Here is a 20,315-nt window from a genome sequence, read left to right on the forward strand (position 1 = left end):
GAAAAGTAAGTGGCACTAATAAAAAACAGCTGGAGGAATGATTTGCAATGATGGGCACCCATGAGCTACAGGCTGTCAGAGAGCAATACAGTGTTAAAAACAGCCATGATTCTGTACTGGAAATCACTGCTCAAGAACACTTCCAGAAATGATTGAATATGAAGACAGTTCACTTTGCAATCCACAAATACAAATAATTGATATATAGAAGCCATGTATCAACACTAGAAATGAGCGAATTTATGAAAAATTGGATTTGGCTGCTTCACTGAGTTTCACAAAGCAATTTGATTTGTAACTAATTACTTTGTCACAAAGAATCACATTTCTTTGTATGTAGAGGGTGGAATGGGTGAGATATAAGGATGTGATTCGCCCTGAGTTGAAATATAAGAAAGTGGAGAGCAGGGATATCACTCCACTTCCCAAGACTGACTGCAAGATACAGTAGTCGAATAGTGTGTTTATCCCACTCCTCTATTAAGAAATGGTACAACCTAAAGTTGGGAAAGATCCAGCATAGGTACTTACATTTAAGAAGCCAGTTGCAATGACCGTTCCCACGCTGTGGACCTGTGGTGACATCATCTCATCGGGTTTCACAAAATTTTTGCTAGAGTGAGCTGGACGTTGCTACGAGACGGGGCTAAACCCCATATGGCATCCAACACAACCACATGGACTCTAGCAGAAAAACTAGCAAAGAAGACCCAGGACTGTTGAGCAGCTAGTATCCTAAATCAGACAAGAATGGGGCATCTTTTTTCTCCCACTTTGCCTCCTGATTTCCAGATGTTTGCTGTATGTTAAGGAAAAAAGGGGATCCTACACAATGGTAGGCATGGCTCTGTCCCAACTTTTGATGACGTTTGTAGATGGTAAGATATTCAAAATCTTCATAAATTTACTTTGAGGAGGATTCTTCTGAAATTGTTCCACAATGTTTTGGATTTGCTTCTGAGAGACTCAGCCTCTTTAATACACTCTTTTTATACCCAGTCATGTGACTTAGTTGCAGCAGAGTAACATAATGTACATAGCATACAAACTGACCCTGTCCTGTCCCTAGTGCTAAAACCTGTCTTTCTATCAGTTTCGTTCAGTGTACTATTATGGTCAATGGGACAAAAAAAAATCAACAAATCCCAGGTTCTAGACCCTAAGGGTGCTAACAGTTCTTTAAAAAAAAGTTTAAAAAACACAAATATTAAAAGTTTAAATCTACCCCTTCCTAATTTTACATATTAACCCCTTACGTACATGTACATCATTAGAACCAACCAATACCTCAGATAGCATTAGACATAAATCAAGGGGGCCTAGACTAACAAATTCCAACAAAAGAACTAACTAGTAGCCCCTAATAAATACACAAATAGTCTCGTATAAAAAATAGCAAAAATATTTATTACTATTAGAAATACATACATATAGGTGAAAAACAAGGGGGGGGGGGAAGGCCCGTGTAGTAGAGACCACCCGAGAGCAAATACAGGTCACAGGCCCATGGAAAATACAATGAATGGTGTCAGCAAACAATACATATACAGTACAGACCAGAAGTTTGGACACACCTTCTCATTCAAAGAGTTTTCTTTATTTTCATGACTATGAAAATTGTAGATTCACACTGAAGGCATCAAAACTATGAATTAACCCATGTGGAATTATATACATAACAAACAAGTGTGAAACAACTGAAAATATGTCATATTCTTCAAAGTAGCCACCTTTTGCTTTGATTACTGCTTTGCACACTCTTGGCATTCTCTTGATGAGCTTCAAGAGGTAGTCCCCTGAAATGGTTTTCACTTCACAGGTGTGCCCTGTCAGGTTTAATAAGTGGGATTTCTTGCCTTATAAATGGGGTTGGGACCATCAGTTGCGTTGAGGAGAAGTCAGGTGGATACACAGCTGATAGTCCTACTGAATAGACTGTTAGAATTTGTATTATGGCATGAAAAAAAACAGCTAAGTAAAGAAAAAGGAGTGGCCATCATTACTTTAAGAAATGAAGGTCAGTCAGCCGAAAAATTGGGAAAACTTTGAAAGTAAGGGCTATTTGACCATGAAGGAGAGTGATGGGGTGCTGCGCCAGATGACCTGGCCTCCACAGTCACCGGACCTGAACCCAATCGAGATGGTTTGGGGTGAGCTGGACCGCAGAGTGAAGGCAAAAGGGCCAACAAGTGCTAAGCATCTCTGGGAACTCCTTCAAGACTGTTGGAAGACCATTTCAGGTGACTACCTCTTGAAGCTCATCAAGAGAATGCCAAGAGTGTGCAAAGCAGTAATCAAAGCAAAAGGTGGCTACTTTGAAGAACCTAGAATATGACTTATTTTCAGTTGTTTCACACTTGTTTGTTATGTATATAATTCCACATGTGTTAATTCATAGTTTTGATGCCTTTATAGTCGTGAAAATAAAGAAATAAAGAAAACTCTTTGAAGGAGAAGGTGTGTCCAAACTTTTGGTCTGTACTGTATATATATATACTGTATATGCAGCCTGGTTAAATACAAAGTGTAAACATGATTAGAAAAATGCTCTACTTGTAAGCACAAATACCCTACAATCCTGCGTTGTGTGAAGACTAGGGTTGAGCGAACCAGAACTGTAAAGTACCGAACTTTAGGATTTTTGGACTCTGAACCCGAACATTTCAGTAAACGTTTGGGCTCGGGGTTCGGCGCTTTCTTGGCGCTTTTTTAAATCAACAAGCCAATCAACAAGCGTTTAACTGTGTGACCTTAGAAGCCATCACAGCCATGCCTACTAATGGCATGGCTGTGATGGGCCAGTGCAGCATGTGACCCAGCCTCTATATAAGCTGGAGTCACGTAGCGCTGCTCGTCACTCTGCTGTGCTTAGTGTAGGGAGAGGATGCTGCTGGTGCTTTGAGGGAGAGAATAGGACAGAATCTGTGATCAGAACTCCAATTGAACTCAGTGATCTACATAGATTTAGTAGTGATCTACATAGATTTAGTTGTGTGGGTGCAGTGCACAATCTTTTTACCCTGCCCTGAGCCCAGTGACAGAGAAAAATAACTTTTATCCATCTGTTAGTTAGGTGGGCGGCGGCTGCGGCGGCCGCATCTCAGCTTTTGTGACATTCAAATCCAAGCTTGAAATACTGCAATAATATTCTGGTTTTAAAAAATCACCCTTTTTTGGCAATATACAACATCTGGTGCATTTGCAGGATTAGACAGTGTGCAATTTAAGATAGAAATACAGCCATAATTTTCTGGGTTTTTACAAACACCTATTTTTGGCAAAATACACTATTTTACAGCCCTTGATGCATCTGCATGTATGAAATTCAAGCGTTATATACAGCTTACATATTCTGTTAGTAAAAAAAAAAAAAAAACTTTTTGGGCAATATCCAACATCTGGTTCCTTTGCAGGATTAGTCAGTGTGCAATTTAAGCTAGAAATACAGCCATAATTTTCTGGGTTTTTAAAAACACCCTTTTTGTGCAAAATACACTATATTACAGGCCTAGCTGCATCTGCACATGTGAGATTCAATCATTATATACAGCTTTCATATTCTGTTATTAAAAAACAACCTTTTTTTGCAAAATACTTAATAGATTGTTAAAAACAAGTTTTAAAAACATACAGCCTTAATTTTCTGGGTTTTTTAATTTTTAAATACAGCCTTAATTTTCTGGGTTTTGAAAAACAGCCATTTTGGGCAAAAAACTTAAATTGCAGCCTAGTCTGGATCAGTACGTGTGAGATACACCCTTTACATACTGTGGTTCTATTCAGTTATTTGAAAAACAACCATTTTGGGCAAAAAACTATAATTTCAGCCTAGTCTGGATCAGTCCGTGTGAGATACACACTTTAGATACTGAGGTTATATTCTTCTATTAATAAAACACCCTTTTTGGGCAAAATACACAATTTTACAGCCCTTGCTGCATCAGCGCGTGTGAAATGTAAGGGTTATATACTGCTGTCATATTCAATTATTAAACAAACACCTATTTTGGGCAAAACATTTAATTTTGCAGCCTCTGCTGCATATTTCATTGTGAAATACACACTTTAGATGCTGTGGTTCTATTCAGTTATTTGAAAAACAACCATTTTGGGCAAAAAACTTTATTGCGGCCTAGTCTGCATCTGTACGTGTGAGATACAACCTTTACATACTGTCGTTCTATTCTTCTATTAATTAAACACCCATTTTGGGCAAGATCCTAAATTTGAGAAATATGAGGACAGCGTCAAATAAGGGACGTGGCCCAGGTCATGGTGCTGCTGGTGGAGCTCCTGTTGCAGGGAGAGGACGTGGTCGATCTGTGCCAGCTGCACGCACAAGTGAAACCCCTTCCTCAGGTGCAAGTAGGCGACAGAACCTGCAGGGGTATTTAGTCGGGCCTAATGCGGCTCTACGAATGGTGAGGCCAGAACAAGTACAGGCGATAGTAGATTGGGTTGCTGACAGTGCCTCAAGTTCCTTCACATTGTCTCCCATCCAGTCTCCTGCTGAAAGATCAGAGTTGTCACCTGCAGCCGGTGTCCATTAGTCTTTCACCTCACCCCCTTGCAAATCAGCCAAGCAGTCTGAGCCCCAAGTCATGCAGCAGTCTCTTCTGCTTTTTGATGACTCTGTTAGCAGGGTTTCCCAGGGTCATCCACCTAGCCCTGCCCCAGAAGTAAAAGAGATTGAGTGCACCGATGCCCAACCACTTATGTTTCAAGATGAGTACATGGGAGGACCATCGCAGGTGCCAACTGCTTGGGCTTTCGAAAGTGTGCAGACTGACAAGGAGGGCAGGGGTGAAGACTGGGTGGAAGATGATGTGGAGGACGATGAGGTCCTCGACCCCACATAGAATCAAGGTTATGCGAGTGGCCTATGTAGTTCGGAGGAAAAGGCGGTGGTCACACAGAGACACAAGCACTGCAGAAGATGGAGCAGGGTGCAAAAGCGGAGCGGCCATCTGCTAGACAGTACACCTGCTACTGGCCGCCGCAGCAAGGGACCGAGCACACCAAAGCCAGCTCCAAGGAGTTCCCTAGTGTGGCAGTTCAGACAATGTGCTGACGACAAGACACGAGTGGTTTGCACGCTGTGAAATCAGAGCCTGAAGCGAGGCATAAACGTTCTCAACCTGAGCACAACCTGCATGACCAGGCATTTAAGTGCAAAGTACGAGTCGCAGTGGAGTAGACACCTCGAAAACCAAGAAAGGTTTCTGGCTCCTCCTGCTTCCTCTTCTGCTGCAGTCTCGGCCTCTTCATCCACCTCTGGAAAGACAGTGCCACCAGCCACCCGGCAAAAAGAGGATCTGCCAGTAACACCACCACCTGGGTCACCAAGCATCTCCACAATGTCCCACGGAAGCGTTCAGCTCTCCATCTGCCAAACACTGGAGCGGAAGAGGAAGTAACCCCCTACCCACCCCCGATCCCTAGCCCTGAATGCCAGCATTTCTAAATTACTGGCCTTTGAAATGATGTAATTCTGTCTGGTGGAGACGGAGAGTTTTAAAGGCCTTTTGGCAGTGTCTGTCCCACAGTACGTCGTGCCCAGCCGCCACTACTTTTCCAGGCGAGCCATCCATTCCCTGCACAAACAAGTGGGGGACAAAATCAGGTGTGCACTGCACAACACCATCTGTGGCAAGTTGCACCTCACTACGGATACGTGGACCAGTAAGCACGGTCAGGGACATTATATCTCCATAACAGCACACTGGGTAAATGCAGTGGCAGCTGTGCCTGAGGCGGATAGCAGTTTGATGCATGTCCTTCCACCACCGAGGATTGCAGGGCGCTTCAGTTTGCCTCCTGTTGCTTCCTCCTCCTACTCTGCTTCCTCATCCTCTACTGGCTCCTCATCCAGTCAGCGTAACACCTTCACCACCAACTTCAGCACAGCCAGGGGTAAACACCAGCAGGCAGTTTAAAAACTTATCTGTTTGGGGGACAAACCCCGCACCGCGCAGGAGCTGTGGACGGGCCTTGAACAACAGACGATGAGTGGTTGGTGCCAGTGAGCCTCAAGCCTGGCCTGGTAGTGTGCGATAATGGGCGAAATCTCGTAGCATCTCTGGGACTAGCCGGTTTGACGCACATTCCTTCCCTGGCGTATGTGCTGAATTTGGTGTTGCAGAGATTCCTTAAAAAGTACCCCGATATGTCAGAGCTGCTGCATAAAGTGTGGGCCGTCTGTGCGTGCTTTCGGCGTTCTCACCCTGCTGCTGCTCGCCTGTCAGCGCTGCAGCGTAACTTCGGCCTTCCCGCTCACCGCCTCATATGCGACGTGCCCACAAGATGGAACTCCACCTTCTACAATCTGGCCAGACTGTACGAGCAGCAGCAGGCGATAGTGGAGTTTCAGTTGCAGCACACACGGGTGGGTCGCTTTGCGGAACAGCACCATTTCACCACCAATGACTGGGCATCCATGCGAGACCTGTGTTCCTTGTTGCACTGTTTAGAGTACTCCACCAACATGGCCAGCGCCGATAACGCCGTTCTTAGCATTACATCCCACTTCTATGCCTCCTTGAAAAAAACGCTACTGGCGATGATGGAAGAGGATGTGGCACAGGAGGAGGAGGAGGAAGAGGGATCATTTTGTAGGGTTTCCCACCAGTTATTCCCAAGTGGTTCCGAGGGTGGGTTCCTGCACCCACAAACCCAAGGTACACAATTGTCCAGCCAGGGCATAGTTCTGGAGGATGAGGAGGTGGAGGATGAGGAGATGCAGGAGGAGGAACCATGTTCACAGCAGGGTGGCACCCAGACCAGCTTATGGCCATCACTGGTGCGTGGATGGGGGGATACAGAGGACACAGACGATACACCTCCCACAGAGGACAGCTTTTCGTTGCCTCTGGGCAGCTTGGCACACATGAGCGATTACATGCTGCAGTGTTTCCGCAACGACCGCCAAGTTGCCAGCATTCTAACTTGTCTATCCTCGTTACAAGGACAACGTACCGTCCTTAATTCCCTCACTGGAGCGTGATCGTAAGATGCGCGAGTAAAAGCGCATGCTGGTAGACGCGCTGCTGGTGGCATTCCCACCTGACAGCAGGGGCACAGTGGAAGCACAAGGCGAAGGAAGAGGAAGAGGTCGCCAACGCAGCTGGGGCACCGCCAGCACCTCAGAAGGCAGGGTTAGCATGGCCTAAATGTGGAAAAGCTTTGTCAGCACAGCACGCCACAACAACCAACACCACCAGCTGATATGGAACGTCTTAGCAGGAGGCAGCATTTCACCAACATGGTGGAGAAGTATGTGTGCACACGCCTACACATACTGAATGATGGGTCTGCCCCCTTAAACTTCTGGGTCTCCAAATTGGGCACATGGCCTGAGCTTGCCCTTTACGCCTTGGAGGTGCTGGCCTGCCCTGCAGCCAGTGTATTATCTGAACGTGTGTTTAGCACAGCAGGGGGCGTCATCACAGACAAGCGCAGCCGCCTGTCTACAGCCAATGTGGACAAGCTCACGTTAATTAAGATGAACCAGGCATGGATCCCACAGGACTTGTCTGTACCTTGTGCAGAATAGACATGTATACCGGCCTTAACCAGCCATTCTTATACTACAGCGCAATTGCTCATTCTTGTATTTAGATAATTTCACACTCTTTTGGAGTGTACCCTAATTATTTTTTTAATTAAAACCAAAAACCAATGTTGGCTACCTCGTCCTCCTTCAACGCTACGTCCACCGCCTCCTCAAACTCCTACTCCATTGAACCTCCACCTCATAAATCAAATGTATATATTTTTTTTTTTAATGTATTTTATTTTATGTAATTTCACTACTTTGTCTGTTACATTTTCTGGTGAAATTCAGAAATTTGAGGGTGTGATGTACCACTGCTATACCTAGTAGACAGGTTAAAAAATTCACAAATTTGTCTGTTACATTTTCATGTGAATTTCACAAATTTTTCTGTTACATTCTTGGGTTAACATTTTACTATTTTGGACGTGAATAAACCCCTGCTCTGCATAGGGGACAGGGAATAAAATTTCAGAAATTCTTCTTTACTTGATGCGCGCAACCTCCTTTCATTCAATGCTTAAACATTAATAAGTTGTCCCACATTTGTGCTTCAATAATTTGTCCCACATTTATGCTTCAATAATTGGTCCCACATTTGCACATTAAGAATTTTTTCCACATTTGCGCTTCAATAATTTGTCCCACATTTGCGCTTCAATAATTTGTCCCACATTTGCGCCTCAATAACTTTTCCCATATTTCCGCTTGATCAAAATAAAATTTCATCCATTTATCTCCCTTGGATGTGGTCTCTCTTTCTCACTATCACTCTTTCCGGTGGGGAACCCCGATTCGCCGATAACCATGATCAACATGGTAGGCTCAGAAAAGAACATCGGAAGTTGATAGAGAAGATATCTAAATGGATGGTGGACGTCACAGGGACGTGCGATCAGGCAGAAGTTATCTAGAGTCAACAAAGCGGCAGCAGGCCCTCTCCTGGCTAATGTTTCAAAATCCAAAATACCACAGTGACATTGCCTATAATTTTTAATTAATCATTCCAATAACAGAGCATCTTAAGAGACCTGTATTGTTATTTATCGTCACTACCTCCCCGAGTCGGGAGTGGGTAATTGCCGCGCGCCCCCTCCATAACTTGGAAAGTAATGCTTCAATACTTTGTCCCACATTTACGCTCGATTACATTTAATTTCATCCATTCACCTCCATTGGATGTGGTATCCCTTTCTTAGGCTCCCTCTGCGGCCTGGAACCCTGAATCCACGCCACCCATGATCACCATGGTAGGCGTATAAAAGAACATCGAAAGTTGATAGAGAAGATATCCAATTGGATCGTGGACCTCACGGGGACGTGCAACATGGTGGAGCAGTATGTATGCACACGCCTACACATGCTGAATGATAGGTCTGCCCCCTTCAGCTTCTAGGTTATATTTCCCAATGTTTTGGGGTGTACCCTAATTTAAAAAAATATATAAATAAATTAAAAGCAAAAAAACTGTGTAGGCTACCTCCTCCTCCTCCTCCACCTACACCACCACATCCACCGCCTCCTCAACCTTCGATGTTCTTTTATGCGCCTATCATGGTGATCACGGGTGGCATGGAATCAGGGTTCCACGCCGGAGAGGGAGCGTGAGAAAGAGAGACCACATCCAATGAAGGATTCATTTTTCAATTTCAAATTATAGAGCGGAATTATGGGACAAATTATTAAAGCGTAAAAGTGTGACAACTTTTTAAAGTTTAAGCATTGAATGAAAGGATGTGGCACGCATTAATTAATGAAGAATTTATTAAATTTTATTCCCTGTGAACTATGCAGAGCAGGGCTTTCTATCCGGCAAAATTTGAAAAATGTCACCTGACAATGTAATTGACGATTTTTTTACATTTATGTTCCTGTCACCTATGTAGAGGTGCGCCAGTGACATCCACCATACATTTGGATATCTTCTCTATCAACCTTCGATGTTCTTTTCTGCGCCTACCATACTGATCACGGTTATCGGCGAATTAGGGTTCCACGCCGGAGAGGGAGCGTGAGAAAAAGAGACCAAATTTAAGAGAGATAAATTTATAAAAAAATTAATTTAATCGAGCGGAAATATGGGAAAAGTTATTGAGGCGCAAATGTGGGACAAATTACAGAAGCCCAAATGTGGGCCAAAAGAGTAAAGCGGAAATATTGAAAAAGTTATTGATGCGCAAATGTGGGACAAATTACAGAAGCCCAAATGTGGGCCAAAAGAGTAAAGCGGAAATATGGGAAAAGTTATTGAGGTGCAAATGTGGGACAAATTACAGAAGCCCAAATGTGGGCCAAAAGAGTAAAGCGGAAATGTGGGACAAATTATTGAAGCGCAAATGTGGCACAACTTGTTAAAGTTTAAGCATTGAATCAAAGGAGGTGGCGCGCATCGATTAAAGAAGAATTTCTGAAATTTTATTCCCTGTCACTTATGCAGAGCAGGGGTTTATTCACATCTAAAATTGTATAATGTCAACCCAAGAATGTAACAGAAAAATTACAGAAATTTATTAACCTGTATAGTTGGTAGAGCAGGGGTCTATGACAGAAAAAAATTGTTTATTGTCACCCAAAAATGTAAAAGAAAAATTATTGAAATTTATTAAGCTGTCAACTAGGTAGAGGAGGGGTATATTACACCCCAAAATTTGTGAAGTTCACATGAAAATGTAACTGACAGTTTCTTTTTTTTACCTGTCTACTAGGTATAACAATGGTACATCACACCCAAAAATTGGTGAATTTCACCAGAAAATGTAACGGACAATTTTTTTTTTTACCTGTCTAAGGCCCCTTTCACACAGGCGAGTATTCTGCGCAGATGCGATGCGTGAGGTGAACACATTGCACCCGCACTGAATACTGACCCATTCATTTCTATGGGGCTGTTCACATGAGCGGTGATTTTCACGCATCACTTGTGCGTTGCGTGAAAATCGCAGCATGCTCTATATTCTGCGTTTTTCACGCAACGCAGGCCCCATAGAAGTGAATGGGGTTGCGTGAAAATCGCAAGCATCCGCAAGCAAGTGCGGATGCGGTGCGATTTTCATGCATGGTTGCTAGGTGACAGTCTATTCACTGTATTATTTTCCCTTATAACATAGTTATAAGGAAAAATAATAGCATTCTGAATACAGAATGCATAGTACAATGGCGCTGGAGGGGTTAAAAAAATGTGGGCCATGTGATTGGAGCATGTGATCTGACGTTACCAAAGGTCCTTTAGCCCACAGCTCATCATTAAAGAAGTAAAGAAGAGACCGGGAACTACGCGAACAAGAGGAGAAGGTGAGTTAATTTTTTTATTTTTTTTAACCCTCAATTGATCACCTACTAAGCATTCTGTATTCAGAATGCTATTATTTTCCCTTATAACCATGTTATAAGGGAAAATAATAACATCTACACAACACCTAACCCAAGCCCGAACTTCTGTGAAGAAGTTCGAGTTTGGGTACCAAACATGCGTGATTTTTCTCACGTGAGTGCAAAACGCATTACAATGTTTTGCACTCGCGCGGAAAAATCGCGGGTGTTCCCGCAACGCACCCGCACATTTTCCCGCAACGCCCGTGTGAAAGAGGCCTAATAGGTATAGCAGTGGTACTGTACATCACACCCAAAAATTGTTGAATTGCAACCAAAAATGTAACTGACAATTTTAATATTTTTTTTTACTGGTCTAATAGATATAGCAGTGGTACATCACACCCAAAAATTTGTGAATTTCACCAGAAAATGTAACGGACAAAGTAGTGAAATGATATAAAATACGTACAAATAAAAATAACAAAATTTGATTTATGAGGTGGAGTTCCATATGGAGTAGGAGTTTGAGGAGGCGGTGGACTTAGCGGTGTAGGTGGAAGTGGCGGTGGAGGAGGATGAGGTAGCCAACACTGGTTTTTGGTTTTAATTTAATTTTTTTAAATTAGGGTACACTCCAAAAGAGTGTGAAATATCCAAAATACTAGAATGAGCAATTGCACTGCAGTATAACAATGGCTGGTTAAGGAAGGTATACATGTCTATTCTGCACAAGGTATGAACAAGTCCTGTGGGATCCATGCCTGGTTCATTTTAATGAACGTGAGCTTGTCCACATTGGCTGTGGACAGGCGGCTGCGCTTGTCTGTGATGACGCCCACTGCCGTGTTAAACACACGTTCAGATAATACACTGGCTGCAGGGCAGGCCAGCACCTCCAAGGCGTAAAGGGCAAGCTCAGCCCATGTGCCCAATTTGGAGAACCAGAAATTGAAGGGGGCAGACCCGTCATTCATTACGTGTAGGTGTGTGCACATATACTGCTCCACCATATGGGTGAAATGCTGCCTCCTGCTAAGACGTTCCATATCAGCTGGTGGTGCTGGTTGTTGTGGCGTGCTGACAAAGCTTTTCCACATTTCGGCCATGCTAACCCTGCCTTCTGAGGTGCTGGCGGTGCCCCAGCTGCGTTGGCGACCTCTTCCTTTGCCTTCGCCTTGTGCTTCCACTGTGCCCCTGCTGTCAGGTGGGAATGCCACCAGCAGTGCGTCTACCAGTGTGCGCTTGTACTTGCGCATCCTACGATCACGCTCCATTGACGGAATTAAGGACGGTACACTGTCCTTGTAACGGGGATCAAGCAGCGTGGCCACCCAGTAATCAGCACAAGTTAGAATGTGGGCAACTCAGCGGTCGTTGCGGAGACACTGCAGCATGTAATCGCTCATGTGTGTCAGGCTGCACAGAGGCATTGAAAAGCTGTCCTCTGTGGGAGGTGTATCGTCTGTGTCCTCTGTATCCCCCCAGCCACGCACCAGTGATGGCCATAAGCTGGTCTTGGTGCCACCCTGCTGTGAACATGGTTCCTTCTCCTCCTCCATCTCCTCCTCCTCCTCGTCCTCCACCTCGTCATCCTCCAGAACTGTGCCCTGGTTGGACAATTGTGAACCTGGCGTTTGTGGGTGCAGGAACCCACCCTCGGAGCCACTTGGGAATGACTGGCCGGAAACCCTATGAAATGATCCCTCTTCCTCCTGTGCCACATCCTCGCCACATCATCACCAGCAGCATTTTTTCAAAGAGGCACAGAAGTGGGATAGTTACGCTGAAAACTGAGTTATCGGCACTGGCCATGTTGGTGGAGTACTCAAAACAGCGCAACAAGGAGCACAGGTCTCGCATGGAGGCCCAGTCATTGGTGGTGAAGTGGTGCTGTTCCGCAGAGCGACTCTTCCATGCGTGCTGCAACTGAAACTCCACTATCTCCTGCTGCTGCTCGCACAGTCTGGCCAGCATGTGGAAGGTGAAGTTCCACCTTGTGGGCACGTCGCATATGAGGCGGTGAGCAGGAAGGCCGAAGTTACACTGCAGCACTGACAGGCGAGCAGCAGCAGGGTAAAAACGCTGAAAGCGCGCACAGACGGCCCACACTTTATGCAGAAGCTCTGACATATCAGGGTACTTTTTAAGGTATCTCTGCACCACCAAATTCAGCACATGCGCCAGGCAAGGGATGTGCGTCAAACCGGCTAGTTCCAGAGCTGTTACGAGATTTCGCCCATTATCGCACAAACCACTCATCGGTCTGTTGCTCAAGGCCCATCCACAGCTCCAGCGTGGTGTGGGGTTTGTCCCCCAAACAGATAAATTATAAAACTGCCTGCTGTCGTTTACCCCTGGCTGTGCTGAACTTGGTGGTGAAGGTGTTACGCTGACCGAATGAAGAGCTGGTAGAGGATGAGGAAGCGTAGTAGGGGGAGGAAGCAACAAGAGGCAAACTGAAGCGTCCTGCAATCTTCGGTGGTGGAAGAACATGCGCCAAACTGCTATCCACCTCAGGCCCAGCCGCCACTGCATTTACCCAGTGTGCTGTTATGGAGATATAACATCCCTGACCGTGCTTACTGGTCCACGTATCCGTAGTGAGGTGCACCTTGCCACAGATGGCGTTGCGCAGTGCACACCTGATTTTGTCCCCTACTTGGTCGTGCAGGGAAGGGATGGCTCACCTGGAAAAGTAGTGGCGGCTGGGCACGATGTACTGTGGGACAGCCACCGCCATAAGGCCTTTAAAGCTATCCATCTCCACCAGACGGAATAACAGCATTTCAAAGGCCAGTAATTTAGAAATGCTAGCATTCAGGGCTAGGGATCGCGGGTGGGTAGGGGGGTACTTCCTCTTCCTCTCCAGTTTTTGGGAGATGGAGAGCTGAACGCTTCCGTGGGACATTATGGAGATGCTTGGTGACCCAGGTGGTGGTGTTGCTGGAAGATCCTCTGTTTGGGGGGTGGCAGGTGGCACTGTCACTCCAGAGGTGGATGAAGAGGCCGAGACTTCAGCAGAAGAGGAAGCAGGAGGCGCTAGAGACCTTTCTTGGTTTTTGAGGTGTCTACCTCACTGCAGTTCGTGTTTAGCACTTAAATGCCTGGTCATGCAGGTTGTACTCGGGTTGAGAACGTTTATGCCTTGCTTCAGGCTCTGATTGCATAGCTTGCACATTGTCTGAATAACTGCCACGCCAGGGAACTCTTTGGAGCTGGCTTTGGTGTGCTCGTTCCCTTGCTGCAGTGGGCAGTAGCAGGCGTACTGTCTAGAGTACGGCCACTCCGCTTTTGCACCCTGCTCCATCTTCTGCTGTGCTGATGGCTCTGTGCGACCACCGCCTCTTCCTCCGAACTACATAGGTCACTCGCATGACCTTGATTTCTCATCGTCCTCCACATCATCTTCCACCCAATCTTCACCCTTGACTTCCTTGTCAGTCTGCACACTTTCGAAAGCCCCAGCAATTGGCACCTGTGTTTTGTCATCATCCGAGACGTGCTGCGATGGTCCTCCCATGTACTCATCTTGAAAGATAAGTGGTTGGGCATCGGTGCACTCAATCTCTTCCACTTCTGGGGCAGGGCTAGGTGGATGGCCCTGGGAAATCCTGCTAACAGAGTCATCAAAAAGCAGAAGAGACTGCTGCATGACTTGGGGCTCAGACTGCTTGGCTGATTTGCAAGGGGGTGAGGTGAAAGACTAATGGACACCGGCTGCAGGTGCCAACTCTGATCTTTCAGCAGGAGACTGGATGGGAGACAATGTGAAGGAACTTGAGGCACTGTCAGCAACCCAATCTACTATCGCTTGTACTTGTTCAGGCCTCACCATTCGTAGAGCCGCATTAGGCCCGACCAAATACCCCTCAGGTTCTGTCGCCTACTTGCACCTGAGGAAGGGGTTTCACTTGTGCGTGTAGCTGACACAGATCGACCACGTCCTCTCCCTGCAACAGGAGCTCCACCAGCAGCACCACGACCTGCGCCACATCCCTTATTTGACGCTCTCCTCATATTTCTCGAATTTAGGATCTTGCCCTAAATTGGTGTTTAATTAATAGTAGAATAGAACGACAGTATGTACTGGGTGTATCTCACACGCCCTGACCCAGACTAGGCCTCAATTAAAGATTTGTGCACAAGATGGCTGTATTTTAAATACCTGAATAGAACCCCTGTATATAAAGAGTGTTTCTCACATGCCCTGACCCACACTAGGCCGCAATTCAAGATTTATGCCCAAAATGGCTGTATTTTTAAATACCTGAATAGAAGCCCTGTATTTAAAGGGTGTATTATCACACGCCCTGACCCACACTAGGCCGCAATTAAAGATTTGTGCACAAAATGGCTGTATTTCAAATATATGAATATAACCCAAATATATAAAGGGTGTGTCTCACAATGACATCTGCAGCAATGGCTGCCAAATAAATTTTTTAAGCCCAAACGGGTGTTTGTTTAATAACTGAATATGACAGCAGTATATAACCCTGGAATTTCAAACGTCTTGATGCTGCAAGGCCTGAAAAATTGCGTATTTTGCACAAAAAAGGGTGTTTTATTAATAAAAGAATAAAACCCCTGTACATACAGGGTGTATCTCACACGCCCTGATCCACTCTAGACCGCAATAAAGATTTGTGCCAAAAATGAGTATTTGATTAATAACTGAATATTACTGCAGTATATAACCCTGGAATTTCAAACGTCTTGATGCTGCAAAGGCGCAACAATTGTTTATTTTGCCCAAAAAAGGGTGTTTTATTAATAGAAGAATATAACCCCTGTATATACAGGGTGTATCTCACACGCCTTGATCCACACTAGGCCGCAATTAAAGATTTGCGCCAAAAATGGCTGTATTTCAAATAACTGAATATAACCCAAATATATAAAGGGTGTATCTCTCACAATGACATCTGCAGCAAAGGCTGCCAACTAATTTTTTTTTGCCCAAATGGGTATTTGTTTAATAAGTGAATATGACAGCAGTATATAACCCTGGAATTTCAAACGTCTTGATGCTGCAAGGCCTGAAAAATTGCGTATTTTGCACAAAAAAGGGTGTTTTATTAATAAAAGAATAAAACCCCAGTATATACAGGGTGTATCTCACACGCCCTGATCCACTCTAGACCGCAATAAGGATTTGTGCCAAAAATGAGTATTTGATTAATAACTGAATATTACTGCAGTATATAACCCTGGAATTTCAAACATATTGATGCTGCAAAGGCGCAACAATTGTTTATTTTGCCCAAAAAAGGGTGTTTTATTAATAGAAGAATATAACCCCTGTATATACAGGGTGTATCTCACACGCCTTGATCCACACTAGGCCGCAATTAAAGATTTGCGCCAAAAATGGCTGTATTTCAGATAACTGAATATAACCCAAATATATAAAGGGTGTATCTCTCACAATGACATCTGCAGCAAAGGCTGCCAACTAATTTTTTTTTGCCCAAATGGGTATTTGTTTAATAAGTGAATATGACAGCAGTATATAACCCTGGAATTTCAAACGTCTTGATGCTGCAAGGCCTGAAAAATTGTGTATTTTTCCCAAAAAAGGGTGTTTTATTAATAGAACAATATAACCCCAGTATATAAAGGGTGTATCTCACACGCCCTGACCCACTCTAGGCTGCAATTAAAGATTTGTGCCAAAAATGGGTATTTGATTAATAACTGAATATGACTGCAGTATATAACCCTGGAATTTCAAACGTCTTGATGCTGCAAGGCCATAAAAATTTAGTAGTTTGGCAAAAAAGTGTGATTTTAAAAACCCAGAAAATTATAGCTGTATTTCTAGCTCAAATTGCACACTGACTAATCCTGCAAATGCACCAGATGTTGTATATTGCCAAAAAAAGGGTGATTTTTTTACAACCAGATTATTAGTGCTGTTTTTCAAGCTTGGATTTCAATGTAACAAAAGCTCAGATGCAGTGCTGGTGCACTGAGCTTGCATAAAATGGCCGCGGCCGCCCATCTAACTGACTTATAAAAGTAAAAAAAAATTCGGTCACTGGGCTCAGGGCAGGATAACAAAATTGTGCCCTGCACCCACACAACAAAATGTATGTAGATTGCTGAGTTAGATTTACGTTTTGAACAAAGATTCTCTCCTATTCTCTCCCTGAAATCACCAGCCGCATCCTCTCCCTACACTAGTAACAGCAGAGTGACGTGCAGCGCTACGTGACTCCAGCTTATATAGAGGCTGGGTCACATGCTGCACTGGCCCATCACAGCCATGCCATTAGTAGGCATGGCTGTGATGGCTTCTAAGGTCACACAGTTAAACGCTTGTTGATTGGCTGCTCTGCAGCCTTTAAAAAAGCGCCAAGAAAGCGCCGAAAACCGAACCCTAACTTTTCTTGAAAAGGGTCCGGGGTCCAAAAATCCTGAAGTTCGGTACGAACCCGAACTTTACAGTTTGGGTTCGCTCAACCCTAAATACAAACAAAAACAAAAAAGTCATCTGAAACAGATACAGTTTAAAAAAATAAAGTGACCATCGGATTATATAGAAGATATCTTTCCACTCCAAGCCTCATATTCAAGGGGTGTACTGCATCCCGCTTTAGGTTAACATGACATTATAGGTGCTATAAACAAAAAAGAAGAAGACAGAGGGTTAGAATACAAATTACATATAATCACACTCAGTCTTCTACCCCAAATAAAGAAGGAACACAGATAACAATAAAAAAAAGCGCTATTATGGAAAAGACCTGAAACTAACTGCTTCATTTAATCCCTTGGGGATCTCAGTGTTGAGCATCAATATCCATTTTGTTTCCCTTTGTAATAATATTTTTTTTATGTCACCACCTCTGCAACCCAGAACCACTCTGTCGATGCCTCTAACTCTCAGACCCCTCGAATCACAATTATGATTTTCTTTGAAATGCAGGGCTATCGGTTGTAACTTTACCAAATCCTCCATTTTCATTGTACCTGCCAGTCGAATTTTGCTGGAATGTTCCAGAATTTTCACCCGAAGCTTCTTACTAGTCATGCCCATACATATAACAGATTACAAGGGCATGCTATCAGGTAAACAACTGCTGTATTTATATACCTCTTGAGACACATTTAGTTGATGGGGTACTTACATACTTTCTTTTCACTGTGCAGCCTCTCTTCTGTTCTGGGGTGGACGCATCTCGCGCATATGCTGGGCGGGCGCGTCATGTAGTGCTCCGTGGTAGCTTGTTACCCTGTTGACCGATGTGGGCGGTGTCTTGCGCCTCGCGTCATCCACTACGCGGATTGATGTCAGGGGAAATGTGAGAACGCACGATGTCGGTCACGGGGTGAGAGGTGGCGTGCTATGATGACGCGGCCCTCCTAATCATGGACATGCGACCATGATTGAATCCAGGTGCATCTTTAATACATATACCCCCATTTTAACTCACTTGTTTAAGCCTCCTGACGAAGCTAGTGGGTTGGCGAAACGCGCGTTGAGGCATCAGTATACCGGGAGCCTCGGGTCACCTGCCTGACATGGGTAATCTATTTATGTTATAGTTGCCAGCGTCACTGTAATGTTATGCAGTTTGTGTATTTATGCCCTGCTCTGCAGACCTGTTACTATGCATTTTTGATATTGGGCATGGTCCCCATTTTTTAATGGTGTTCACACAACGCAGGATTGTAGGATATTTGTGCTTACAAGTAGAACATTTTTCTAATCATGTTTACGCTTTGCATATATATATATATATATATATATATATATGTATTGTTTGCTGACACCATTTATTGTATTTTCCATGGGCCTGTGACCATGTTGCTCTTTGGTGGTCTCTACTACCAGGGATTTTGTGGTGAAGGGGTCCTACGAGCCTCCCCCCCATGTTTTTTCACCTATATGTATGTATTTCAAATACTAATAAATATTTTTGCTATATTTTATACGAGACTATTTGTGTATTTATAAGGGGCTACTGGTTAGTTCTTTTGTAGGAGTTGGTACATGTACATCATCTCTGGATGTGACTTAAAGCGGCAGGGGTCTGGCAGTCACCGATGCCGGCGCATTAACCCTTACACAGCCGCGGTCAGCGCTGACCGCGGCACGTGCGGGCTTCAGACATCTGGGGGTTAGCCATTGGGTCCTTGCGCTGCTGTGACGGGGACCCAATGGCAGTGAAGGCAGCCCAATGCCTTCCCTAGGCATCGTGGCTGCCTTCCTGGAGAGCCTGTGAGATCCAGCCCCTAGATCTCACAGGCAAGCAGGTTGTAAGTGAATTACATTGAGTAATACACTTACAGCCAATGCATTACAATACAGAAGTATTTTAATGCATTGCAAAGGGGATAAGACCCCCAAAAGTTGAAGTCCCAGAGTGGGACAAAAAAATAAAATGAAAAAAAAGTAAAAAAATTAAGTTTTCCCCTAAAAAAAAATCAGTTTCAAGTTAAAAAAAAGCACCCTTTTCCCAAAATAAAGTAAAAAAAAAATTGTACAAAATAGGGAAAAAAAGAAAAGTAGACATATTAGGTATCACCGCGTCAATATCGACCGGCTCTATAAAAAAAAAAAAATCACATGACCTAACCCCTCAGGTGAACACAGTCGAAAAAATTAAATAAAAACTGTGCTAAATAAACCATTTTTGTCACCTTACATCACTAAAAGTGCAACACTAAGCGATCAAAAAGACGTATACCCCACAAAATAGTACTAATATAACGTCACCTCATCCAACAAAAAATGAGCCCCTACCTAAGACAATCACCTAAAAAATAAAAATAAAAATATGGCTATCAAACTATGGAGACACTAAAACATGATTTTTTTGTTTTTGTGTTATTGTGTAAAACTTTAATAAATAAAAAAAGTTTACATATTAGAAATTGCTATGTCTGTAAGAATCTGCTGTATAAAAATCACAGGACCTAATCCCTCAGGTGAACACCTTAAAAAATTTAAATAACATTTTTGTCACCTTACATCACAAAAAGTGTAGTACCAAGCGATCAAAAAGTCATATAGCCCCTACATAAGACAGTCATCCAAAATTTAACTATGGCTTTCAGAATATGGAGACACAAAAATGCAATTCTTTTTCAAAAATGTTTTATTATGTAAAACTAAAACAAACAACCAAAAAAAGTTGCCATATTTGGTATTGTCGCATCCATAACAACCTGCTCTATAAAAATACCACATGATCTAACCTATCAGATGAACACTGTAAATAACCAAAAATAAAAACGATGCCAAAAAAGCAATTTTTTGTTACCTTGCCTCACAAAAAGTGTAATATAGAGCAACCAAAAACCATATGTACCCTAAAATAGTACCAACAAAACTGCCACCTTATCACGTAGTTTCCAAAATGGGGTCTTTCTTTTGGAGTTTCTACTCTAGTGGTGCATCAGGGGGGCTTCAAATGAGACATGGCAGCTTAAAATTATCCCA

The sequence above is a fragment of the Bufo bufo genome, chromosome 3 (assembly GCF_905171765.1).
Source record: "Bufo bufo chromosome 3, aBufBuf1.1, whole genome shotgun sequence".
In the NCBI taxonomy this organism is placed as follows: domain Eukaryota; kingdom Metazoa; phylum Chordata; class Amphibia; order Anura; family Bufonidae; genus Bufo; species Bufo bufo.